Source organism: Argiope bruennichi, chromosome 10, assembly GCF_947563725.1.
Source record: "Argiope bruennichi chromosome 10, qqArgBrue1.1, whole genome shotgun sequence".
NCBI lineage: Eukaryota > Metazoa > Arthropoda > Arachnida > Araneae > Araneidae > Argiope > Argiope bruennichi.
This window is the reverse complement of record NC_079160.1, coordinates 106,768,180-106,789,739: the sequence shown is the minus strand read 5'-3', so window position 1 is coordinate 106,789,739 and position 21,560 is coordinate 106,768,180. Positions and strand designations below refer to the sequence as shown.

The window sequence follows — 21,560 nt, the reverse complement described above, 5'->3', positions numbered from 1 at the left end:
CCGGTGCACAAGAATGGGAATCTTTCATGTTACCACTACACCAGCGGAGCTCGAAAGCGACTTTTAAATGCACCTTTTCTGAGACTGCTTTAGAAATGTAATTTTATTTTATATATTGGCAAAATTCAACTATTTGTGCAGTCAGAAAAAAGAGCAAAAACATCCAACAGCTGCTTTGCGCCTCCCGGGAATCATGCATGTTACCACTACACCAGCGGCGCTCGAAAGCGAATTTTAAATGCACCTTTTCTGAGACTGCTTTAGAAATGTAATTTTATTTTATATATTGGCAAAATTCATCTATTTGTGCATTCATAAAAAAGAGCAGAAACATGCTACAGCTGCTTTGCGCCGCCCGGGAATCGAACCCGGCGCAACAGAATGGGAATCTTGCATGTTACCACTACACCAGCGGCACCCGAAAGCGACTTTTAAATGCACCTTTTCTGAGACTGCTTTAGAAATGTAATTTTATTTTATATATTGGCAAAATTCATCTATTTGTGCATTCAGAAAAAAGAGCAGAATCATCCAACAGCTGCTTTGCGCCGCCCGGGAATCGAACCCGGCGCACAAGAATAGGAAACTTGCATGTTACCACTACACCAGCGGCGCTCGAAAGCGATTTTTAAATGCACCTTTTCTGAGACTGCTTTAGAAATGTAATTTTATTTTCTATAATGGCAAAATTCATCTATTTGTGCATTCAGAAAAAAGAGCAGAAGTATCCAACAGCTGGTGTCCGCCTTCCGGGATTCGAACCCGGTGCACAAGAAAGGGAATCTTGCATGTTACCACTACACCAGCGGCGCTGGAAAGCGGCTTTTAAATGCACCTTTTCTGAGACTGGTTTAGAATTGTAATTTTATTTTATATAATGGCAAAATACATCTATTTGTGCATTCAGAAAAAAGAGCACAAACATCCAACAGATGCTTTGCGCCGCCCGGGAATCGAACCCGGTGCACAAGAATGGGAATCTTTCATGTTACCACTACACCAGCGGCGCTCGAAAGCGGCATTTAAATGCACCTTTTCTGAGACTGCTTTAGAAATGTAATTTTATTTTATATATTGGCAAAATTCAACTATTTGTGCAGTCAGAAAAAAGAGCAGAAGTATCCAACAGATTCTTTGCGCCGCCCGGGAATCGAACCCGGCGCACAAGAATGGGAATCTTGCATGTTACCACTACACCAGCGGCGCTCGAAAGCGACTTTAAATGCACCTTTTCTGAGACTGCTTTAGAAATGTAATTTTATTTTATATATTGAAAAATTCAACTATTTGTGCATTCATAAAAAAGAGCAGAAGTATCCAACAGCTGCTCTGCGCCGCCCGGGAATCGAACCCGGCGCACAAGAATGGGAATCTTGCATGTTACCATTACACCAGCGGCGCTCGAAAGCGGCTTTTAAATGCACCTTTTCTGAGACTGCTTTAGAAATGTAATTTTATTTTATATAATTGCAAAATTCATCTATTTGTGCATTTAGAAAAAAGAGCAGAAGCATCCAACAGCTGCTTTCCGCCGCCCGGGAATCGAACCCGGTGCACAAGAATGGGAATCTTTCATGTTACCACTACACCAGCGGAGCTCGATAGCGACTTTAAAATGCACCTTTTCTCAGACTGCTTTAGAAATGTAATTTTATTTTATATATTGGCAAAATTCAACTATTTGTGCAGTCAGAAAAAAGAGCAGAAACATCCAACAGCTGCTTTCCGCCGCCCGGGAATCGAACCCGGTGCACAAGAATGGGAATCTTTCATGTTACCACTACACCAGCGGAGCTCGAAAGCGACTTTTAAATGCACCTTTTCTGAGACTGCTTTAGAAATGTAATTTTATTTTATATATTGGCAAAATTCAACTATTTGTGCAGTCAGAAAAAAGAGCAAAAACATCCAACAGCTGCTTTGCGCCTCCCGGGAATCATGCATGTTACCACTACACCAGCGGCGCTCGAAAGCGAATTTTAAATGCACCTTTTCTGAGACTGCTTTAGAAATGTAATTTTATTTTATATATTGGCAAAATTCATCTATTTGTGCATTCATAAAAAAGAGCAGAAACATGCTACAGCTGCTTTGCGCCGCCCGGGAATCGAACCCGGCGCAACAGAATGGGAATCTTGCATGTTACCACTACACCAGCGGCACCCGAAAGCGACTTTTAAATGCACCTTTTCTGAGACTGCTTTAGAAATGTAATTTTATTTTATATATTGGCAAAATTCATCTATTTGTGCATTCAGAAAAAAGAGCAGAATCATCCAACAGCTGCTTTGCGCCGCCCGGGAATCGAACCCGGCGCACAAGAATAGGAAACTTGCATGTTACCACTACACCAGCGGCGCTCGAAAGCGATTTTTAAATGCACCTTTTCTGAGACTGCTTTAGAAATGTAATTTTATTTTATATATTGGCAAAATTCATCTATTTGTGCATTCAGAAAAAAGAGCAGAAACATCCAACAGCTGCTTTGCGCCGCCCGGAAATCGAACCCGGCGCACAAGAATGGGAATCTTGCATGTTACCACTACACCAGCGGCACCCGAAAGCGACTTTTAAATGCACCTTTTCTGAGACTGCTTTAGAAATGTAATTTTATTTTATATATTGGCAAAATTCATCTATTTGTGCATTCAGAAAAAAAAGCAGAAACATCCAACAGCTGCTTTGCGCCGCCCGGGAATCGAACCCGGCGCACAAGAATAGGAAACTTGCATGTTACCACTACACCAGCTGCGCTCGAAAGCGACTTTTAAATGCACCTTTTCTGAGACTGCTTTAGAAATGTAATTTTATTTTATATATTGGCAAAATTCATCTATTTGTCCATTCAGAAAAAAGAGCAGAAACATCCAACAGCTGCTTTGCGCCGCCCGGAAATCGAACCCGGCGCACAAGAATGGGAATCTTGCATGTTACCACTACACCAGCGGCGCTCGAAAGCGACTTTCAAATGCACCTTTTCTGAGACTGCTTTAGAAATGTAATTTTATTTTATATATTGGAAAAATTCATCTATTTGTGCATTCAGAAAAAAGAGCAGAAACATCCAACAGCTGCTTTGCGCCGCCCGGGAATCGAACCCGGCGCACAAGAATGGGAATCTTGCATGTTACCACTACACCAGCGGCGCTCGAAAGCGAATTTTAAATGCACCTTTTCTGAGACTGCTTTAGAAATGTAATTTTATTTTATATATTGGCAAAATTCATCTATTTGTGCATTCAGAAAAAAGAGCAGAAACATCCAACAGCTGCTTTGCGCCGCCCGGGAATCGAACCCGGCGCACAAGAATGGGAATCTTGCATGTTACCACTACACCAGCGGCGCTCGAAAGCGGCTTTTAAATGCACCTTTTCTGAGACTGCTTTAGAAATGTAATTTTATTTTATATAATTGCAAAATTCATCTATTTGTGCATTCAGAAAAAAGAGCAGAAAAATCCAACAGCTGCGTTGCGCCGCCCGGGAATCGAACCCGGCGCACAAGAATGGGAATCTTGCATGTTACCACTACACCAGCGGAGCTCGAAATCGGATTTTAATTGCACCTTTTATGAGACTTCTTTAGAAATGTAATTTTATTTTCTATAATGGCAAAATTCATCTATTTGTGCATTCAGAAAGAAGAGCAGAAGTATCCAACAGATGCTTTGCGCCGCCCGGGAATCGAACCCGGCGCACAAGAATGGGAATCTTGCAGGTTACCACTACACCAGCGGCGCTCGAAAGCGACTTTAAATGCACCTTTTCTGAGACTGCTTTAGAAATGTAATTTTATTTTATATATTGCCAAAATTCAACTATTTGTGCATTCATAAAAAAGAGCAGAAGTATCCAACAGCTGCTCTGCGCCGCCCGGGAATCGAACCCGGCGCACAAGAATGGGAATCTTGCATGTTACCACTACACCAGCGGCGCTCGAAAGCGGCTTTTAAATGCACCTTTTCTGAGACTGCTTTAGAAATGTAATTTTATTTTATATAATTGCAAAATTCATCTATTTGTGCATTTAGAAAAAAGAGCAGAAGCATCCAACAGCTGCTTTCCGCCGCCCGGGAATCGAACCCGGTGCACAAGAATGGGAATCTTTCATGTTACCACTACACCAGCGGAGCTCGATAGCGACTTTTAAATGCACCTTTTCTGAGACTGGTTTAGAAATGTAATTTTATTTTATATATTGGCCAAATTCAACTATTTGTGCATTCAGAAAAAGAGCAGAAACATCCAACCGCTGCTTTGCGCCAACCGGGAATCGAACCCGGCACACTAGAATGGGAATCTTGCATGTTACCACTACACCAGCGTCGCTGGAAAGCGGCTTTTAAATGCACCTTTTCTGAGACTGCTTTAGAAATGTAATTGTATTTTATATAATGGCAAAATTCAAATATTTGTGCATTCAGAAAAAAGAGCAGAAACATCCAACAGCTGCGTTGCGCCGCCCGGGAATCGAACCCGGCGCACAAGAATGGGAATCTTGCATGTTACCACTACACCAGCGGCGCTCGAAAGCGGCTTTTAAATGCACCTTTTCTGAGACTGCTTTAGAAATGTAATTTTATTTTCTATAATGGCAAAATTCATCTATTTGTGCATTCAGAAAAAAGAGCAGAAGTATCCAACAGCTGGTTTCCGCCTCCCAGGATTCGAACCCGGTGCACAAGAATGGGAATCTTGCATGTTACCACAACACCAGCGTCGCTGGAAAGCGGCTTTTAAATGCACCTTTTCTGAGACTGCTTTAGAATTGTAATTTTATTTTATATAATGGCAAAATACATCTATTTGTGCATTCAGAAAAAAGAGCACAAACATCCAACAGATGCTTTGCGCCACCCGGGAATCGAACCCGGCGCACTAGAATGGGAATCTTGCATGTTACCACTACACCAGCGGCGCTCGAAAGCGGCTTTTAAATGCACCTTTTCTGAGACTGCTTTAGAAATGTAATTTTATTTTATATAATGGCAAAATTCAAATATTTGTGCATTCAGAGAAAAGAGCAGAAACATCCAACAGCTGCGTTGCGCCGCCCGGGAATCGAACCCGGTGCACAAGAATGGGAAACTTGCATGTTACCACTACACCAGCGGAGCTCGAAAGCGACTTTTAAATGCACCTTTTCTGAGACTGCTTTAGAAATGTAATTTTATTTTATATATTGGCAAAATTCAACTATTTGTGCAGTCGGAAAAAAGAGCAGAAACATCCAACAGCTGCGTTGCGCCGCCCGGGAATCGAACCCGGTGCACAAGAATGGGAATCTTGCATGTTACCACTACACCAGCGGAGCTCGAAAGCGACTTTTAAATGCACCTTTTCTGAGACTGCTTTAGAAATGTAATTTTATTTTATATATTGGCAAAATTCAACTATTTGTGCAGTCAGAAAAAAGAGCAGAAGCATCCAACAGCTGCTTTCCGCCGCCCGGGAATCGAACCCGGTGAACAAGAATGGGAAACTTGCATGTTACCACTACACCAGCGGAGCTCGAAAGCGACTTTTAAATGCACATTTTCTGAGACTGCTTTAGAAATGTAATTTTATTTTATATATTGGCAAAATTCAACTATTTGTGCAGTCAGAAAAAAGAGCAGAAACATCCAACAGCTGCGTTGCGCCGCCCGGGAATCGAACCCGGCGCACAAGAATGGGAAACTTGCATGTTACCACTACACCAGCGGAGCTCGAAAGCGACTTTTAAATGCACCTTTTCTGAGACTGCTTTAGAAATGTAATTTTATTTTATATATTGGCAAAATTCAACTATTTGTGCAGTCAGAAAAAAGAGCAGAAACATCCAACATCTGCGTTGCGCCGCCCGGGAATCGAACCCGGCGCACAAGAATGGGAAACTTGCATGTTACCACTACACCTGCGGAGCTCGAAAGCGACTTTTAAATGCACCTTTTCTGAGACTGCTTTAGAAATGTAATTTTATTTTATATAATGGCAAAATTCATCTATTTGTGCATTCAGAAAAAAGAGCAGAAACATCCAACAGCTGCTTTGCGCCGCTCGGGAATCGAACCCGGCGCTCAAGAATGGGAATCTTGCATGTTACCACTACACCAGGGGCGCTCGAAAGCGACTTTTAAATGCACCTTTTCTGAGACTGCTTTAGAAATGTAATTTTATTTTATATAATTGCAAAATTCTTCTATTTGTGCATTCAGAAAAAAGAGCAGAAACATCCAACAGCTGCGTTGCGCCGCCCGGGAATCGAACAAGGCGCACAAGAATGGGAATCTTACATGTTACTACTACACCAGCGGCGCTCGAAAGCGGCTTTTAAATGCACCTTTTCTGAGACTGATTTAGAAATGTAATTTTATTTTATATAATGGCAAAATTCATCTATTTGTGCATTCAGAAAAAAGAGCAGAAGTATCCAACAGCTGCTTTCCGCCGCCCGGGATACGAACCCGTTGCACAAGAATGGGAATCTTGCATGTTACCACTACACAAGCGGCGCTCGAAAGCGGCTTTGAAATGCACCTTTTCTGAGATTGGTTTAGAAATGTAATTTTATTTTATATAATGGCAAAATACATTTATTTGTGCATTCAGAAAAAAGAGCAGAAACATCCAACAGCTGCTTTGCGCCGCCCGGGAATCGAACCCGGCGCACAAGAATGGGAATCTTGCATGTTAACACTACACCAGCGGAGCTCGAAAACGGCTTTTAAATGCACCTTTTCTGAGACTGCTTTATAAATGTAATTTTATTTAATATATATGTTCAAAATTCAACTATTTGTGCATTCAGAAAAAAGAGCAGAAACATCCAACATCTGCTTTGCGCCGCCCGGGAATCGAACCCGGCGCACAAGAATGGGAATCTTGCATGTTACCACTACACCAGCGGCGCTCGAAAGCGACTTTTAAATGCACCTTTTCTGAGACTGCTTTAGAAATGTAATTTTATTTTATATATTGGCAAAATTCAACTATTTGTGCAGTGAGAAAAAAGAGCAGAAACATCCAACAGCTGCGTTACGCCGCCCGGGGAATCGAACCCGGCGCACAAGAATGGGAATCTTGCATATTACCACTACACCAGCGGCGCTCGAAAGCGACTTTTAAATGCACCTTTTCTGAGACTGCTTTAGAAATGTAATTTTATTTTATATATTGGCAAAATTCAACTATTTGTGCAGTCAGAAAAAAGAGCAAAAACATCCAACAGCTGCTTTGCGCCTCCCGGGAATCATGCATGTTACCACTACACCAGCAGCGCTCGAAAGCGACTTTTAAATGCACCTTTTCTGAGGCTGGTTTAGAAATGTAATTTTATTTTATATATTGGCCAAATTCAACTATTTGTGCATTCAGAAAAAAGAGCAGGAACATCCAACCGCTGCTTTGCGCCACCCGGGAATCGAACCCGGCGCACTAGAATGGGAATCTTGCATGTTACCACTACACCAGCGGCGCTCGAAAGTTGCTTTTAAATGCAAATTTTCTGAGACTGCTTTAGAAATGTAATTTTATTTACTATATATGTTCAAAATTCAACTATTTGAGCATTCAGAACAAAGAGCAGAAACATCTAACAGCTGCTTTGCGCCGCAAGAGAATCGAACACGGCGCACAAGAGTGGGAATCTTGCATGTCACCACTACACCAGCGGCACCCGAAAGCTTGTTTTAAATGCACCTTTTCTGAGACTGCTTTAGAAATGTAATTTTATTTTATATATCCAAAATTCATCTATTTGTGCATTCAGAAAAAAGAGCAGAAACATCCAACAGCTGCTTTGCGCCGCCAGGGAATCGAACCCGGCGCACAAGAATGGGAATCTTGCATGTTACCAGTACACCAGCGGAGCTCGAAAGCGGATTTTAAATGCACCTTTTCTGAGATTGCTTTAGAAATGTAATTTTATTTTATATAATGGAAAAATTCATCTATTTGTGCATTCAGAAAAAAGAGCAGAAACATCCAACAGCTGCTTTGCGCCTCCCGGGAATCATGCATGTTACCACTACACCAGCAGCGCTCGAAAGCGACTTTTAAATGCACCTTTTCTGAGACTGGTTTAGAAATGTAATTTTATTTTATATATTGGCCAAATTCAACTATTTGTGCATTCAGAAAAAAGAGCAGAAACATCCAACCGCTGCTTTGCGCCACCCGGGAATCGAACCCGGCGCACTAGAACGGGAATCTTGCATGTTACCACTACACCAGCGGCGCTCGAAAGTTGCTTTTAAATGCAAATTTTCTAAGACTGCTTTAGAAATGTAATTTTATTTAATATATATGTTCAAAATTCAACTATTTGTGCATTCAGAAAAAAGAGCAGAAACCTCCAACAGCTGCTTTGCGCCGCCCGGGAATCGAACCCGGCGCACAAGAATGGGAATCTTGCATGTTACCACTACACCAGCGGCGCTCGAAAGCGACTTTTAAATGCACCTTTTCTGAGACTGCTTTAGAAATGTAATTTTATTTTATATATTGGCAAAATTCAACTATTTGTGCAGTGAGAAAAAAGAGCAGAAACATCCAACAGCTGCGTTACGCCGCCCGGGGAATCGAACCCGGCGCACAAGAATGGGAATCTTGCATATTACCACTACACCAGCGGCGCTCGAAAGCGACTTTTAAATGCACCTTTTCTGAGACTGCTTTAGAAATGTAATTTTATTTTATATATTGGCAAAATTCAACTATTTGTGCAGTCAGAAAAAAGAGCAAAAACATCCAACAGCTGCTTTGCGCCTCCCGGGAATCATGCATGTTACCACTACACCAGCAGCGCTCGAAAGCGACTTTTAAATGCACCTTTTCTGAGGCTGGTTTAGAAATGTAATTTTATTTTATATATTGGCCAAATTCAACTATTTGTGCATTCAGAAAAAAGAGCAGGAACATCCAACCGCTGCTTTGCGCCACCCGGGAATCGAACCCGGCGCACTAGAATGGGAATCTTGCATGTTACCACTACACCAGCGGCGCTCGAAAGTTGCTTTTAAATGCAAATTTTCTGAGACTGCTTTAGAAATGTAATTTTATTTACTATATATGTTCAAAATTCAACTATTTGAGCATTCAGAACAAAGAGCAGAAACATCTAACAGCTGCTTTGCGCCGCAAGAGAATCGAACACGGCGCACAAGAGTGGGAATCTTGCATGTCACCACTACACCAGCGGCACCCGAAAGCTTGTTTTAAATGCACCTTTTCTGAGACTGCTTTAGAAATGTAATTTTATTTTATATATCCAAAATTCATCTATTTGTGCATTCAGAAAAAAGAGCAGAAACATCCAACAGCTGCTTTGCGCCGCCAGGGAATCGAACCCGGCGCACAAGAATGGGAATCTTGCATGTTACCAGTACACCAGCGGAGCTCGAAAGCGGATTTTAAATGCACCTTTTCTGAGATTGCTTTAGAAATGTAATTTTATTTTATATAATGGAAAAATTCATCTATTTGTGCATTCAGAAAAAAGAGCAGAAACATCCAACAGCTGCTTTGCGCCTCCCGGGAATCATGCATGTTACCACTACACCAGCAGCGCTCGAAAGCGACTTTTAAATGCACCTTTTCTGAGACTGGTTTAGAAATGTAATTTTATTTTATATATTGGCCAAATTCAACTATTTGTGCATTCAGAAAAAAGAGCAGAAACATCCAACCGCTGCTTTGCGCCACCCGGGAATCGAACCCGGCGCACTAGAACGGGAATCTTGCATGTTACCACTACACCAGCGGCGCTCGAAAGTTGCTTTTAAATGCAAATTTTCTAAGACTGCTTTAGAAATGTAATTTTATTTAATATATATGTTCAAAATTCAACTATTTGTGCATTCAGAAAAAAGAGCAGAAACCTCCAACAGCTGCTTTGCGCCGCCCGGGAATCGAACCCGGCGCACAAGAATGGGAATCTTGCATGTTACCACTACAACAGCGGCGCTCGAAAGCGACTTTTAAATGCACCTTTTCTGTGACTGGTTTAGAAATGTAATTTTATTTTATATATTGGCAAAATTCAACTATTTGTGCATTCAGAAAAAAGAGCAGAAACATCCAACAGCTGCTTTGCGCCGCAAGAGAATCGAACACGGCGCACAAGAGTGGGAATCTTGCATGTCACCACTACACCATCGGCACCCGAAAGCTTGTTTTAAATGCACCTTTTCTGAGACTGCTTTAGAAATGTAATTTTATTTTATATATTGCCAAAATTCATCTATTTGTGCATTCAGAAAAAAGAGCAGAAACATCCAACAGCTGCTTTGCGCCGCAAGGGAATCGAACCCGGCGCACAAGAATGGGAATTTTGCATGTTACCAGTACACCAGCGGAGCTCGAAAGCGGATTTTAAATGCACCTTTTCTGAGATTGCTTTAGAAATGTAATTTTATTTTATATAATGGAAAAATTCATCTATTTGTGCATTCAGAAAAAAGAGCAGAAACATCCAACAGCTGCTTTGCGCCGCTCGGGAATCGAACCCGGCGCTCAAGAATGGGAATCTTGCATGTTACCACTACACCAGGGGCGCTCGAAAGCGACTTTTAAATGCACCTTTTCTGAGACTGCTTTAGAAATGTAATTTTATTTTATATATTGGCAAAATTCATTTATTTGTGCATTCAGAAAAAAGAGCACAAACATCCAACAGATGCTTTGCGCCGCCCGGGAATCGAACCCGGCGCACAAGAATGAGAATCTTGCATGTTACCACTACACCAGCGGAGCTCGAAAGCGGATTTTAAATGCACCTTTTCTGAGACTGCTTTAGAAATGTAATTTTATTTTATATAATGGATAAATTCATCTATTTGTGCATTCAGAAAAAAGAGCAGAAGTATCCAACAGCTGCTTTGCGCCGCCCGGGAATCGAACCCGGCGCACAAGAATGAGAATCTTGCATGTTAACACTACACCAGCGGAGCTCGAAAGCGGCTTTTAAATGCACCTTTTCTGAGACTGCTTTATAAATGTAATTTTATTTAATATATATGTTCAAAATTCAACTATTTGTGCATTCAGAAAAAAGAGCAGAAACATCCAACATCTGCTTTGCGCCGCCCGGGAATCGAACCCGGCGCACAAGAATGGGAATCTTGCATGTTACCACTACACCAGCGGCGCTCGAAAGCGACTTTTAAATGCACCTTTTCTGAGACTGCTTTAGAAATGTAATTTTATTTTATATATTGGCAAAATTCAACTATTTGTGCAGTGAGAAAAAAGAGCAGATACATCCAACAGCTGCGTTACGCCGCCCGGGGAATCGAACCCGGCGCACAAGAATGGGAATCTTGCATATTACCACTACACCAGCGGCGCTCGAAAGCGGCTTTTAAATGCACCTTTTCTGATACTGTTTTAGAAATGTAATTTTATTTTATATAATTGCAAAATTCATATATTTGTGCATTTAGAAAAAAGAGCAGAAACATCCAACAGCTGCGTTGCGCCGCCCGGGAATCGAACCCGGTGCACAAGACTGGGAATCTTTCATGTTACCACTACACCAGCGGAGCTCGAAAGCGACTTTTAAATGCACCTTTTCTGAGACTGCTTTAGAAATGTAATTTTATTTTATATATTGGCAAAATTCAACTATTTGTGCAGTCAGAAAAAAGAGCAAAAACATCCAACAGCTGCTTTGCGCCTCCCGGGAATCATGCATGTTACCACTACACCAGCAGCGCTCGAAAGCGACTTTTAAATGCACCTTTTCTGAGGCTGGTTTAGAAATGTAATTTTATTTTATATATTGGCCAAATTCAACTATTTGTGCATTCAGAAAAAAGAGCAGAAACATCCAACCGCTGCTTTGCGCCACCCGGGAATCGAACCCGGCGCACTAGAATGGGAATCTTGCATGTTACCACTACACCAGCGGCGCTCGAAAGTTGCTTTTAAATGCAAATTTTCTGAGACTGCTTTAGAAATGTAATTTTATTTACTATATATGTTCAAAATTCAACTATTTGAGCATTCAGAAAAAAGAGCAGAAACATCTAACAGTTGCTTTGCGCCGCAAGAGAATCGAACACGGCGCACAAGAGTGGGAATCTTGCATGTCACCACTACACCAGCGGCACCCGAAAGCTTGTTTTAAATGCACCTTTTCTGAGACTGCTTTAGAAATGTAATTTTATTTTATATATCCAAAATTCATCTATTTGTGCATTCAGAAAAAAGAGCAGAAACATCCAACAGCTGCTTTGCGCCGCCAGGGAATCGAACCCGGCGCACAAGAATGGGAATCTTGCATGTTACCAGTACACCAGCGGAGCTCGAAAGCGGATTTTAAATGCACCTTTTCTGAGATTGCTTTAGAAATGTAATTTTATTTTATATAATGGAAAAATTCATCTATTTGTGCATTCAGAAAAAAGAACAGAAACATCCAACAGCTGCTTTGCGCCTCCCGGGAATCATGCATGTTACCACTACACCAGCAGCGCTCGAAAGCGACTTTTAAATGCACCTTTTCTGAGACTGGTTTAGAAATGTAATTTTATTTTATATATTGGCCAAATTCAACTATTTGTGCATTCAGAAAAAAGAGCAGAAACATCCAACCGCTGCTTTGCGCCACCCGGGAATCGAACCCGGCGCACGAGAACGGGAATCTTGCATGTTACCACTACACCAGCGGCGCTCGAAAGTTGCTTTTAAATGCAAATTTTCTGAGACTGCTTTAGAAATGTAATTTTATTTAATATATATGTTCAAAATTCAACTATTTGTGCATTCAGAAAAAAGAGCAGAAACATCCAACAGCTGCTTTGCGCCGCCCGGGAATCGAACCCGGCGCACAAGAATGAGAATCTTGCATGTTACCACTACACCAGCGGAGCTCGAAAGCGGATTTTAAATGCACCTTTTCTGAGACTTCTTTAGAAATGTAATTTTATTTTATATAATGGAAAAATTCATCTATTTGTGCATTCAGAAAAAAGAGCAGAAACATCCAACAGCTGCTTTGCGCCTCCCGGGAATCATGCATGTTACCACTACACCAGCAGCGCTCGAAAGCGACTTTTAAATGCACCTTTTCTGAGACTGGTTTAGAAATGTAATTTTATTTTATATATTGGTCAAATTCAACTATTTGTGCATTCAGAAAAAAGAGCAGAAACATCCAACCGCTGCTTTGCGCTACCCGGGAATCGAACCCGGCGCACGAGAACGGGAATCTTGCATGTTACCACTACACCAGCGGCGCTCGAAAGTTGCTTTTAAATGCAAATTTTCTGAGACTGCTTTAGAAATGTAATTTTATTTAATATATATGTTCAAAATTCAACTATTTGTGCATTCAGAAAAAAGAGCAGAAACATCCAACAGCTGCTTTGCGCCGCCCGGGAATCGAACCCGGCGCACAAGAATGGGAATCTTGCATGTTACCACTACAACAGCGGCGCTCGAAAGCGACTTTTAAATGCACCTTTTCTGTGACTGGTTTAGAAATGTAATTTTATTTTATATATTGGCAAAATTCAACTATTTGTGCATTCAGAAAAAAGAGCAGAAACATCCAACAGCTGCTTTGCGCCGCAAGAGAATCGAACACGGCGCACAAGAGTGGGAATCTTGCATGTCACCACTACACCAGCGGCACCCGAAAGCTTGTTTTAAATGCACCTTTTCTGAGACTGCTTTAGAAATGTAATTTTATTTTATATATTGCCAAAATTAATCTATTTGTGCATTCAGAAAAAAGAGCAGAAACATCCAACAGCTGCTTTGCGCCGCAAGGGAATCGAACCCGGCGCACAAGAATGGGAATTTTGCATGTTACCAGTACACCAGCGGAGCTCGAAAGCGGATTTTAAATGCACCTTTTCTGAGATTGCTTTAGAAATGTAATTTTATTTTATATAATGGAAAAATTCATCTATTTGTGCATTCAGAAAAAAGAGCAGAAACATCCAACAGCTGCTTTGCGCCGCTCGGGAATCGAACCCGGCGCTCAAGAATGGGAATCTTGCATGTTACCACTACACCAGGGGCGCTCGAAAGCGACTTTTAAATGCACCTTTTCTGAGACTGCTTTAGAAATGTAATTTTATTTTATATATTGGCAAAATTCATCTATTTGTGCATTCAGAAAAAAGAGCACAAACATCCAACAGATTCTTTGCGCCGCCCGGGAATCGAACCCGGCGCACAAGAATGAGAATCTTGCATGTTACCACTACACCAGCGGAGCTCGAAAGCGGATTTTAAATGCACCTTTTCTGAGACTTCTTTAGAAATGTAATTTTATTTTATATAATTGCAAAATTCATCTATTTGTGCATTCAGAAAAAAGAGCAGAAACATCCAACAGCTGCGTTGCGCCGCCCGGGAATCGAACAAGGCGCACAAGAATGGGAATCTTGCATGTTACTACTACACCAGCGGCGCTCGAAAGCGGCTTTTAAATGCACCTTTTCTGAGACTGCTTTAGAAATGTAATTTTATTTTATATAATGGATAAATTCATCTATTTGTGCATTCAGAAAAAAGAGCAGAAGTATCCAATAGCTGCTTTCCGCCGCCCGGGATACGAACCCGGTGCACAAGAATGGGAATCTTGCATGTTACCACTACACCAGCGGCGCTCGAAAGCGGCTTTTAAATGCACCTTTACTGAGACTGGTTTAGAAATGTAATTTTATTTTATATAATGGAAAAATACATTTATTTGTGCATTCAGAAAAAAGAGCAGAAACATCCACCAGCTGCTTTGCGCCGCCCGGGAATCGAACCCGGCGCACAAGAATGGGAATCTTGCATGTTACCACTACACCCGCGGCGCTCGAAAGCGACTTTTAAATGCACCTTTTCTGAGACTGCTTTAAAATTTAATTTTATTTTATATAATTGCAAAATTCATCTATTTGTGCATTCAGAAAAAAGAGCAGAAACATCCAACAGCTGCGTTGCGCCGCCCGGGAATCGAACAAGGCGCACAAGAATGGGAATCTTGCATGTTACTACTACACCAGCGGCGCTCGAAAGCGGCTTTTAAATGCACCTTTTCTGAGACTGCTTTAGAAATGTAATTTTATTTTATATAATGGATAAATTCATCTATTTGTGCATTCAGAAAAAAGAGCAGAAGTATCCAATAGCTGCTTTCCGCCGCCCGGGATACGAACCCGGTGCACAAGAATGGGAATCTTGCATGTTACCACTACACCAGCGGCGCTCGAAAGCGGCTTTTAAATGCACCTTTACTGAGACTGGTTTAGAAATGTAATTTTATTTTATATAATGGAAAAATACATTTATTTGTGCATTCAGAAAAAAGAGCAGAAACATCCAACAGCTGCTTTGCGCCGCCCGGGAATCGAACCCGGCGCACAAGAATGGGAATCTTGCATGTTACCACTACACCCGCGGCGCTCGAAAGCGACTTTTAAATGCACCTTTTCTGAGACTGCTTTAAAATTTAATTTTATTTTATATAATTGCAAAATTCATCTATTTGTGCATTCAGAAAAAAGAGCAGAAACATCCAACAGCTGCGTTGCGCCGCCCGGAAATCGAACAATGCGCACAAGAATGGGAATCTTGCATGTTACTACTACACCAGCGGCGCTCGAAAGCGGCTTTTAAATGCACCTTTTCTGAGACTGCTTTAGAAATGTAATTTTATTTTATATAATGGCAAAATTCATCTATTTGTGCATTCAGAAAAAAGAGCAGAAGTATCTAACAGCTGCTTTCCGCCGCCCGGGATACGAACCCGGTGCACAAGAATGGGAATCTTGCATGTTACCACTACAACAGCGGCGCTCGAAAGCGGCTTTTAAATGCACCTTTTCTGAGACTGGTTTAGAAATGTAATTTTATTTTATATAATGGCAAAATACATTTATTTGTGCATTCAGAAAAAAGAGCAGAAACATCCAACCGCTGCTTTGCGCCGCCCGGGAATCGAACCCGGCGCACAAGAATGGGAATCTTGCATGTTAACACTACACCAGCGGAGCTCGAAAGCGGCTTTTAAATGCACCTTTTCTGAGACTGCTTTATAAATGTAATTTTATTTAATATATATGTTCAAAATTCAACTATTTGTGTATTCAGAAAAAAGAGCAGAAACATCCAACATCTGCTTTGCGCCGCCCGGGAATCGAACCCGGCGCACAAGAATGGGAATCTTGCATGTTACCACTACACCAGCGGCGCTCGAAAGCGACTTTTAAATGCACCTTTTCTGAGACTGCTTTAGAAATGTAGTTTTATTTTATATATTGGCAAAATTCAACTATTTGTGCATTCACAAAAAGAGCTGAAACATCCAACAACTGCTTTGCGCCGCCCGGGAATCGAACCCGGCGCACGAGAATGGGAATCTTGCATGTTACCACTACACCAGCGGCGCTCGAAAGCGACTTTTAAATGCACCTTTTCTGAGACTGCTTTAGAAATGTAATTTTATTTTATATATTGCCGAAATTCAACTATTTGTGCATTCAGAAAAAAGAGCAGAAACATCCAACAGCTGCTTTGCGCCGCCCGGGAATCGAACCCGGCGCACAAGAATGGGAATCTTGCATTTTACCACTACACCAGCGGAACCCAAAAGCTTGTTTTAAATGCACCTTTTCTGAGACTGGTTTAGAAATGTAATTTTATTTTATATAATGGCAAAATTCATCTATTTGTGCATTCAGAAAAAAGAGCAGAAACATCCAACATCTGCTTTCCGCCGCCCGGGAATCGAACCCGGCGCACAAGAATGGGAATCTTGCATGTTACCACTACACCAGCGGCGCTCGAAAGCGACTTTTAAATGCACCTTTTCTGAGACTGCTTTAGAAATGTAATTTTATTTTATATATTGCCAAAATTCAACTATTTGTGCATTCAGAAAAAAGAGCAGAAACATCCAACAGCTGCTTTGCGCCGCCGGGGAATCGAACCCGGCGCACAAGAATGGGAATCTTGCATGTTACCACTACACCAGCGGCGCTCGAAAGCGACTTTTAAATGCACCTTTTCTGAGACTGCTTTAGAAATGTAATTTTATTTTATATAATGGCAAAATTCATCTATTTGTGCATTCAGAAAAAAGAGCAGAAACATCCAACAGCTGCTTTGCGCCGCCCGGGAATCGAACCCGGCGCACAAGAATGGGAATCTTGCATGTTACCACTACACCAGCGGCAACCGAAAGCTTGTTTTAAATGCACCTTTTCTGAGACTGCTTTAGAAATGTAATTTTATTTTATATAATGGCAAAATTCATCTATTTGTGCATTCAGAAAAAAGAGCAGAAACATCCAACAGCTGCTTTGCGCCGCCCGGGAATCGAACCCGGCGCACGAGAATGGGAATCTTGCATGTCACCACTACACCAGCGGCAACCGAAAGCTTGTTTTAAATGCACCTTTTCTGAGACTGGTTTAGAAATGTAATTTTATTTTATTTAATGGCAAAATTCAACTATTTGTGCATTCAGAAAAAAGAGCAGAAACATCCAACAGCTGCGTTGAGCCGCCCGGGAATCGAACCCGGCGCACAAGAATGGGAATCTTGCATGTTACCACCACACCAGCGGCGCTCGAAAGCGACTTTTAAATGCACCTTTTCTGAGACTGCTTTAGAAATGTAATTTTATTTTATATATTGCCAAAATTCAACTATTTGTGCATTCAGAAAAAAGAGCAGAAACATCCAACAGCTGCGTTGCGCCGCCCGGGAATCGAACAAGGCGCACAAGAATGGGAATCTTGCATGTTACTACTACACCAGCGGCGCTCGAAAGCGGCTTTTAAATGCACCTTTTCTGAGACTGCTTTAGAAATGTAATTTTATTTTATATAATGGCAAAATTCATCTATTTGTGCATTCAGAAAAAAGAGCAGAAGTATCTAACAGCTGCTTTCCGCCGCCCGGGATACGAACCCGGTGCACAAGAATGGGAATCTTGCATGTTACCACTACACCAGCGGCGCTCGAAAGCGGCTTTTAAATGCACCTTTTCTGAGACTGGTTTAGAAATGTAATTTTATTTTATATAATGGCAAAATACATTTATTTGTGCATTCAGAAAAAAGAGCAGAAACATCCAACCGCTGCTTTGCGCCGCCCGGGAATCGAACCCGGCGCACAAGAATGGGAATCTTGCATGTTAACACTACACCAGCGGAGCTCGAAAGCGGCTTTTAAATGCACCTTTTCTGAGACTGCTTTATAAATGTAATTTTATTTAATATATATGTTCAAAATTCAACTATTTGTGTATTCAGAAAAAAGAGCAGAAACATCCAACATCTGCTTTGCGCCGCCCGGGAATCGAACCCGGCGCACAAGAAAGGGAATCTTGCATGTTACCACTACACCAGCGGCGCTCGACAGCGACTTTTAAATGCACCTTTTCTGAGACTGCTTTAGAAATGTAATTTTATTTTATATATTGCCAAAATTCAACTATTTGTGCATTCAGAAAAAAGAGCAGAAACATCCAACAGCTGCTTTGCGCCGCCCGGGAATCGAACCCGGCGCACAAGAATGGGAATCTTGCATGTTACCACTACACCAGCGGCGCTCGAAAGCGACTTTTAAATGCACCTTTTCTGAGACTGGTTTAGAAATGTAATTTTATTTCATATAATGGCAAAATTCATCTATTTGTGCATTCAGAAAAAAGAGCAGAAACATCCAACATCTGCTTTCCGCCGCCCGGGAATCGAACCCGGCGCACAAGAATGGGAATCTTGCATGTTACCACTACACCAGCGGCGCTCGAAAGCGACTTTTAAATGCACCTTTTCTGAGATTGCTTTAGAAATGTAATTTTATTTTATATATTGCCAAAATTCAACTATTTGTGCATTCAGAAAAAAGAGCAGAAACATCCAACAGCTGCTTTGCGCCGCCGGGGAATCGAACCCGGCGCACAAGAATGGGAATCTTGCATGTTACCACTACACCAGCGGCGCTCGAAAGCGGCTTTTAAATGCACCTTTTCTGAGACTGCTTTAGAAATGTAATTTTATTTTATATAATGGCAAAATTCAACTATTTGTGCATTCAGAAAAAAGAGCAGAAACATCCAACAGCTGCGTTGAGCCGCCCGGGAATCGAACCCGGCGCACAAGAATGGGAATCTTGCATGTTACCACCACACCAGCGGCGCTCGAAAGCGAATTTTAAATGCACCTTTTCTGAGACTGCTTTAGAAATGTAATTTTATTTTATATATTGGCAAAATTCAACTATTTGTGCAGTCAGAAAAAAGAGCAAAAACATCCAACAGCTGCTTTGCGCCGCCCGGGAATCATGCATGTTACCACTACACCAGCGGCGCTCGAAAGCGACTTTTAAATGCACCTTTTTTGAGACTGGTTTAGAAATGTAATTTTATTTTATATAATGGCAAAATTCATCTATTTGTGCATTCAGAAAAAAGAGCACAAACATGCAACAGATGCTTTGCGCCGCCCGGGAATCGAACCCGGCGCATAAGAATGGGAATCTTGCATGTTACCACTACACCAGCGGCGCTCGAAAGCGGCTTTTAAATGCACCTTTTCTGAGACTGCTTTAGAAATGTAATTTTATTTTATATAATGGCAAAATTCAACTATTTGTGCATTCAGGAAAAAGAGCAGAAACATCCAACAGCTGCGTTGCGCCGCCCGGGAATCGAACCCTGCGCACAAGAATGGGAATCTTGCATGTTACCACTACACCAGCGGCGCTCGAAAGCGGCTTTTAAATGCACCTTTTCTGAGACTGCTTTAGAAATGTAATTTTATTTAATATAATGGCAAAATTCAACTATTTGTGCATTCAGAAAAAAGAGCAGAAACATCCAACAGCTGCGTTGCGCCGCCCGGGAATCGAACCCGGCGCACAAGAATGGGAATCTTGCATGTTACCACTACACCAGCCGCGCTCGAAAGCGGCTTTTAAATGCACGTTTTCTGAGACTGCTTTAGAAATGTAATTTCATTTTATATAATGGCAAAATTCATCTATTTGTGCATTCAGAAAAAAGAGCAGAAGCATCCAACAGCTGCTTTCCGCCGCCCGGGAATCGAACCCGGTGCACAAGAATGGGAATCTTTCATGTTACCACTACACCAGCGGCGCTCGAAAGCGAATTTTAAATGCACCTTTTCTGAGACTGCTTTAGAAATGTAATATTATTTTATATATTGGCAAAATTGAACTATTTGTGCAGTCAGAAAAAAGAGCAAAAACATCCAACAGCTGCTTTGCGCCGCCCGGGAATCATGCATGTTACCACTACACCAGCGGCGCTCGAAAGCGACTTTTAAATACACCTTTTTTGAGACTGGTTTAGAAATGTAATTTTATTTTATATATTGGCCAAATTCAACTATTTGTGCATTCAGAAAAAAGAGCAGAAACATCCAACCGCTGCTTTGCGCCACCCGGGAATCGAACCCGGCGCACTAGAATGGGAATCTTGCATGTTACCACTACACCAGCGGCGCTCGAAAGTTGCTTTTAAATGCAAATTTTCTGAGACTGCTTTAGAAATGTAATTTTATTTACTATATATGTTCAAAATTCAACTATTTGAGCATTCAGAACAAAGAGCAGAAACATCTAACAGCTGCTTTGCGCCGCAAGAGAATCGAACACGGCGCACAAGAGTGGGAATCTTGCATGTCACCACTACACCAGCGGCACCCGAAAGCTTGTTTTAAATGCACCTTTTCTGAGACTGCTTTAGAAATGTAATTTTATTTTATATATCCAAAATTCATCTATTTGTGCATTCAGAAAAAAGAGTAGAAACATCCAACAGCTGCTTTGCGCCGCCAGGGAATCGAACCCGGCGCACAAGAATGGGAATCTTGCATGTTACCAGTACACCAGCGGAGCTCGAAAGCGGATTTTAAATGCACCTTTTCTGAGATTGCTTTAGAAATGTAATTTTATTTTATATAATGGAAAAATTCATCTATTTGTGCATTCAGAAAAAAGAGCAGAAACATCCAACAGCTGCTTTGCGCCTCCCGGGAATCATGCATGTTACCACTACACCAGCAGCGCTCGAAAGCGACTTTTAAATGCACCTTTTCTGAGACTGGTTTAGAAATGTAATTTTATTTTATATATTGGCAAAATTCAACTATTTGTGCATTCAGAAAAAAGAGCAGAAACATCCAACAGCTGCTTTGCGCCGCAAGAGAATCGAACACGGCGCACAAGAGTGGGAATCTTGCATGTCACCACTACACCATCGGCACCCGAAAGCTTGTTTTAAATGCACCTTTTCTGAGACTGCTTTAGAAATGTAATTTTATTTTATATATTGCCAAAATTCATCTATTTGTGCATTCAGAAAAAAGAGCAGAAACATCCAACAGCTGCTTTGCGCCGCAAGGGAATCGAACCCGGCGCACAAGAATGGGAATTTTGCATGTTACCAGTACACCAGCGGAGCTCGAAAGCGGATTTTAAATGCACCTTTTCTGAGATTGCTTTAGAAATGTAATTTTATTTTATATAATGGAAAAATTCATCTATTTGTGCATTCAGAAAAAAGAGCAGAAACATCCAACAGCTGCTTTGCGCCGCTCGGGA

At 41.4% G+C, this 21,560-nt stretch overlaps 47 non-coding genes across 47 annotated transcripts; all 47 read right to left on the bottom strand.

Annotated features, from left to right (window-relative positions):
- Positions 1-544: 544 nt before the first annotated feature.
- On the bottom strand, positions 545-615 carry Trnar-ccu (transfer RNA arginine (anticodon CCU)). The gene has a single exon. It is a non-coding gene; the product is annotated as a tRNA-Arg (tRNA).
- A 323-nt stretch (positions 616-938) lies between these two features.
- Trnag-ccc (transfer RNA glycine (anticodon CCC)) lies at positions 939-1,009 on the bottom strand. Its single transcript has one exon. It is a non-coding gene; the product is annotated as a tRNA-Gly (tRNA).
- Positions 1,010-1,135: 126 nt separating this feature from the next.
- On the bottom strand, positions 1,136-1,206 carry Trnag-ccc (transfer RNA glycine (anticodon CCC)). Its single transcript has one exon. It is a non-coding gene; the product is annotated as a tRNA-Gly (tRNA).
- Positions 1,207-1,330: 124 nt separating this feature from the next.
- On the bottom strand, positions 1,331-1,401 carry Trnag-ccc (transfer RNA glycine (anticodon CCC)). Its single transcript has one exon. It is a non-coding gene; the product is annotated as a tRNA-Gly (tRNA).
- Positions 1,402-2,289: 888 nt separating this feature from the next.
- Positions 2,290-2,360, bottom strand: Trnar-ccu (transfer RNA arginine (anticodon CCU)). The gene has a single exon. It is a non-coding gene; the product is annotated as a tRNA-Arg (tRNA).
- A 126-nt stretch (positions 2,361-2,486) lies between these two features.
- Trnag-ccc (transfer RNA glycine (anticodon CCC)) lies at positions 2,487-2,557 on the bottom strand. Its single transcript has one exon. It is a non-coding gene; the product is annotated as a tRNA-Gly (tRNA).
- A 126-nt stretch (positions 2,558-2,683) lies between these two features.
- Positions 2,684-2,754, bottom strand: Trnar-ccu (transfer RNA arginine (anticodon CCU)). The gene has a single exon. It is a non-coding gene; the product is annotated as a tRNA-Arg (tRNA).
- A 126-nt stretch (positions 2,755-2,880) lies between these two features.
- Positions 2,881-2,951, bottom strand: Trnag-ccc (transfer RNA glycine (anticodon CCC)). The gene has a single exon. It is a non-coding gene; the product is annotated as a tRNA-Gly (tRNA).
- A 126-nt stretch (positions 2,952-3,077) lies between these two features.
- On the bottom strand, positions 3,078-3,148 carry Trnag-ccc (transfer RNA glycine (anticodon CCC)). Its single transcript has one exon. It is a non-coding gene; the product is annotated as a tRNA-Gly (tRNA).
- A 126-nt stretch (positions 3,149-3,274) lies between these two features.
- Positions 3,275-3,345, bottom strand: Trnag-ccc (transfer RNA glycine (anticodon CCC)). Its single transcript has one exon. It is a non-coding gene; the product is annotated as a tRNA-Gly (tRNA).
- A 126-nt stretch (positions 3,346-3,471) lies between these two features.
- Positions 3,472-3,542, bottom strand: Trnag-ccc (transfer RNA glycine (anticodon CCC)). The gene has a single exon. It is a non-coding gene; the product is annotated as a tRNA-Gly (tRNA).
- Positions 3,543-3,668: 126 nt separating this feature from the next.
- Trnag-ccc (transfer RNA glycine (anticodon CCC)) lies at positions 3,669-3,739 on the bottom strand. Its single transcript has one exon. It is a non-coding gene; the product is annotated as a tRNA-Gly (tRNA).
- A 125-nt stretch (positions 3,740-3,864) lies between these two features.
- On the bottom strand, positions 3,865-3,935 carry Trnag-ccc (transfer RNA glycine (anticodon CCC)). The gene has a single exon. It is a non-coding gene; the product is annotated as a tRNA-Gly (tRNA).
- Positions 3,936-4,454: 519 nt separating this feature from the next.
- On the bottom strand, positions 4,455-4,525 carry Trnag-ccc (transfer RNA glycine (anticodon CCC)). The gene has a single exon. It is a non-coding gene; the product is annotated as a tRNA-Gly (tRNA).
- Positions 4,526-4,848: 323 nt separating this feature from the next.
- Positions 4,849-4,919, bottom strand: Trnag-ccc (transfer RNA glycine (anticodon CCC)). The gene has a single exon. It is a non-coding gene; the product is annotated as a tRNA-Gly (tRNA).
- A 126-nt stretch (positions 4,920-5,045) lies between these two features.
- Positions 5,046-5,116, bottom strand: Trnag-ccc (transfer RNA glycine (anticodon CCC)). Its single transcript has one exon. It is a non-coding gene; the product is annotated as a tRNA-Gly (tRNA).
- A 126-nt stretch (positions 5,117-5,242) lies between these two features.
- Trnag-ccc (transfer RNA glycine (anticodon CCC)) lies at positions 5,243-5,313 on the bottom strand. The gene has a single exon. It is a non-coding gene; the product is annotated as a tRNA-Gly (tRNA).
- Positions 5,314-5,636: 323 nt separating this feature from the next.
- Trnag-ccc (transfer RNA glycine (anticodon CCC)) lies at positions 5,637-5,707 on the bottom strand. The gene has a single exon. It is a non-coding gene; the product is annotated as a tRNA-Gly (tRNA).
- A 1,113-nt stretch (positions 5,708-6,820) lies between these two features.
- On the bottom strand, positions 6,821-6,891 carry Trnag-ccc (transfer RNA glycine (anticodon CCC)). The gene has a single exon. It is a non-coding gene; the product is annotated as a tRNA-Gly (tRNA).
- Positions 6,892-7,386: 495 nt separating this feature from the next.
- On the bottom strand, positions 7,387-7,457 carry Trnag-ccc (transfer RNA glycine (anticodon CCC)). Its single transcript has one exon. It is a non-coding gene; the product is annotated as a tRNA-Gly (tRNA).
- Positions 7,458-8,148: 691 nt separating this feature from the next.
- Positions 8,149-8,219, bottom strand: Trnag-ccc (transfer RNA glycine (anticodon CCC)). The gene has a single exon. It is a non-coding gene; the product is annotated as a tRNA-Gly (tRNA).
- A 128-nt stretch (positions 8,220-8,347) lies between these two features.
- On the bottom strand, positions 8,348-8,418 carry Trnag-ccc (transfer RNA glycine (anticodon CCC)). Its single transcript has one exon. It is a non-coding gene; the product is annotated as a tRNA-Gly (tRNA).
- Positions 8,419-8,913: 495 nt separating this feature from the next.
- Positions 8,914-8,984, bottom strand: Trnag-ccc (transfer RNA glycine (anticodon CCC)). Its single transcript has one exon. It is a non-coding gene; the product is annotated as a tRNA-Gly (tRNA).
- A 691-nt stretch (positions 8,985-9,675) lies between these two features.
- Positions 9,676-9,746, bottom strand: Trnag-ccc (transfer RNA glycine (anticodon CCC)). The gene has a single exon. It is a non-coding gene; the product is annotated as a tRNA-Gly (tRNA).
- Positions 9,747-9,874: 128 nt separating this feature from the next.
- Positions 9,875-9,945, bottom strand: Trnag-ccc (transfer RNA glycine (anticodon CCC)). Its single transcript has one exon. It is a non-coding gene; the product is annotated as a tRNA-Gly (tRNA).
- A 717-nt stretch (positions 9,946-10,662) lies between these two features.
- On the bottom strand, positions 10,663-10,733 carry Trnae-cuc (transfer RNA glutamic acid (anticodon CUC)). The gene has a single exon. It is a non-coding gene; the product is annotated as a tRNA-Glu (tRNA).
- A 325-nt stretch (positions 10,734-11,058) lies between these two features.
- On the bottom strand, positions 11,059-11,129 carry Trnag-ccc (transfer RNA glycine (anticodon CCC)). The gene has a single exon. It is a non-coding gene; the product is annotated as a tRNA-Gly (tRNA).
- A 692-nt stretch (positions 11,130-11,821) lies between these two features.
- On the bottom strand, positions 11,822-11,892 carry Trnag-ccc (transfer RNA glycine (anticodon CCC)). Its single transcript has one exon. It is a non-coding gene; the product is annotated as a tRNA-Gly (tRNA).
- Positions 11,893-12,583: 691 nt separating this feature from the next.
- Trnag-ccc (transfer RNA glycine (anticodon CCC)) lies at positions 12,584-12,654 on the bottom strand. Its single transcript has one exon. It is a non-coding gene; the product is annotated as a tRNA-Gly (tRNA).
- A 128-nt stretch (positions 12,655-12,782) lies between these two features.
- Positions 12,783-12,853, bottom strand: Trnae-cuc (transfer RNA glutamic acid (anticodon CUC)). The gene has a single exon. It is a non-coding gene; the product is annotated as a tRNA-Glu (tRNA).
- A 496-nt stretch (positions 12,854-13,349) lies between these two features.
- Trnag-ccc (transfer RNA glycine (anticodon CCC)) lies at positions 13,350-13,420 on the bottom strand. Its single transcript has one exon. It is a non-coding gene; the product is annotated as a tRNA-Gly (tRNA).
- Positions 13,421-14,137: 717 nt separating this feature from the next.
- Trnae-cuc (transfer RNA glutamic acid (anticodon CUC)) lies at positions 14,138-14,208 on the bottom strand. The gene has a single exon. It is a non-coding gene; the product is annotated as a tRNA-Glu (tRNA).
- Positions 14,209-14,728: 520 nt separating this feature from the next.
- Trnag-ccc (transfer RNA glycine (anticodon CCC)) lies at positions 14,729-14,799 on the bottom strand. Its single transcript has one exon. It is a non-coding gene; the product is annotated as a tRNA-Gly (tRNA).
- Positions 14,800-15,318: 519 nt separating this feature from the next.
- Positions 15,319-15,389, bottom strand: Trnag-ccc (transfer RNA glycine (anticodon CCC)). Its single transcript has one exon. It is a non-coding gene; the product is annotated as a tRNA-Gly (tRNA).
- A 718-nt stretch (positions 15,390-16,107) lies between these two features.
- Trnag-ccc (transfer RNA glycine (anticodon CCC)) lies at positions 16,108-16,178 on the bottom strand. Its single transcript has one exon. It is a non-coding gene; the product is annotated as a tRNA-Gly (tRNA).
- A 125-nt stretch (positions 16,179-16,303) lies between these two features.
- On the bottom strand, positions 16,304-16,374 carry Trnag-ccc (transfer RNA glycine (anticodon CCC)). Its single transcript has one exon. It is a non-coding gene; the product is annotated as a tRNA-Gly (tRNA).
- A 318-nt stretch (positions 16,375-16,692) lies between these two features.
- Positions 16,693-16,768, bottom strand: Trnag-ccc (transfer RNA glycine (anticodon CCC)). Its single transcript has one exon. It is a non-coding gene; the product is annotated as a tRNA-Gly (tRNA).
- Positions 16,769-16,894: 126 nt separating this feature from the next.
- Trnag-ccc (transfer RNA glycine (anticodon CCC)) lies at positions 16,895-16,965 on the bottom strand. The gene has a single exon. It is a non-coding gene; the product is annotated as a tRNA-Gly (tRNA).
- A 126-nt stretch (positions 16,966-17,091) lies between these two features.
- On the bottom strand, positions 17,092-17,163 carry Trnag-ccc (transfer RNA glycine (anticodon CCC)). Its single transcript has one exon. It is a non-coding gene; the product is annotated as a tRNA-Gly (tRNA).
- A 1,112-nt stretch (positions 17,164-18,275) lies between these two features.
- On the bottom strand, positions 18,276-18,346 carry Trnag-ccc (transfer RNA glycine (anticodon CCC)). The gene has a single exon. It is a non-coding gene; the product is annotated as a tRNA-Gly (tRNA).
- A 126-nt stretch (positions 18,347-18,472) lies between these two features.
- Positions 18,473-18,543, bottom strand: Trnag-ccc (transfer RNA glycine (anticodon CCC)). The gene has a single exon. It is a non-coding gene; the product is annotated as a tRNA-Gly (tRNA).
- A 121-nt stretch (positions 18,544-18,664) lies between these two features.
- Trnag-ccc (transfer RNA glycine (anticodon CCC)) lies at positions 18,665-18,740 on the bottom strand. Its single transcript has one exon. It is a non-coding gene; the product is annotated as a tRNA-Gly (tRNA).
- A 126-nt stretch (positions 18,741-18,866) lies between these two features.
- On the bottom strand, positions 18,867-18,937 carry Trnag-ccc (transfer RNA glycine (anticodon CCC)). Its single transcript has one exon. It is a non-coding gene; the product is annotated as a tRNA-Gly (tRNA).
- Positions 18,938-19,431: 494 nt separating this feature from the next.
- Positions 19,432-19,502, bottom strand: Trnag-ccc (transfer RNA glycine (anticodon CCC)). The gene has a single exon. It is a non-coding gene; the product is annotated as a tRNA-Gly (tRNA).
- A 126-nt stretch (positions 19,503-19,628) lies between these two features.
- Trnag-ccc (transfer RNA glycine (anticodon CCC)) lies at positions 19,629-19,699 on the bottom strand. Its single transcript has one exon. It is a non-coding gene; the product is annotated as a tRNA-Gly (tRNA).
- A 126-nt stretch (positions 19,700-19,825) lies between these two features.
- On the bottom strand, positions 19,826-19,896 carry Trnag-ccc (transfer RNA glycine (anticodon CCC)). Its single transcript has one exon. It is a non-coding gene; the product is annotated as a tRNA-Gly (tRNA).
- Positions 19,897-20,390: 494 nt separating this feature from the next.
- On the bottom strand, positions 20,391-20,461 carry Trnag-ccc (transfer RNA glycine (anticodon CCC)). Its single transcript has one exon. It is a non-coding gene; the product is annotated as a tRNA-Gly (tRNA).
- Positions 20,462-21,560: the final 1,099 nt, after the last annotated feature.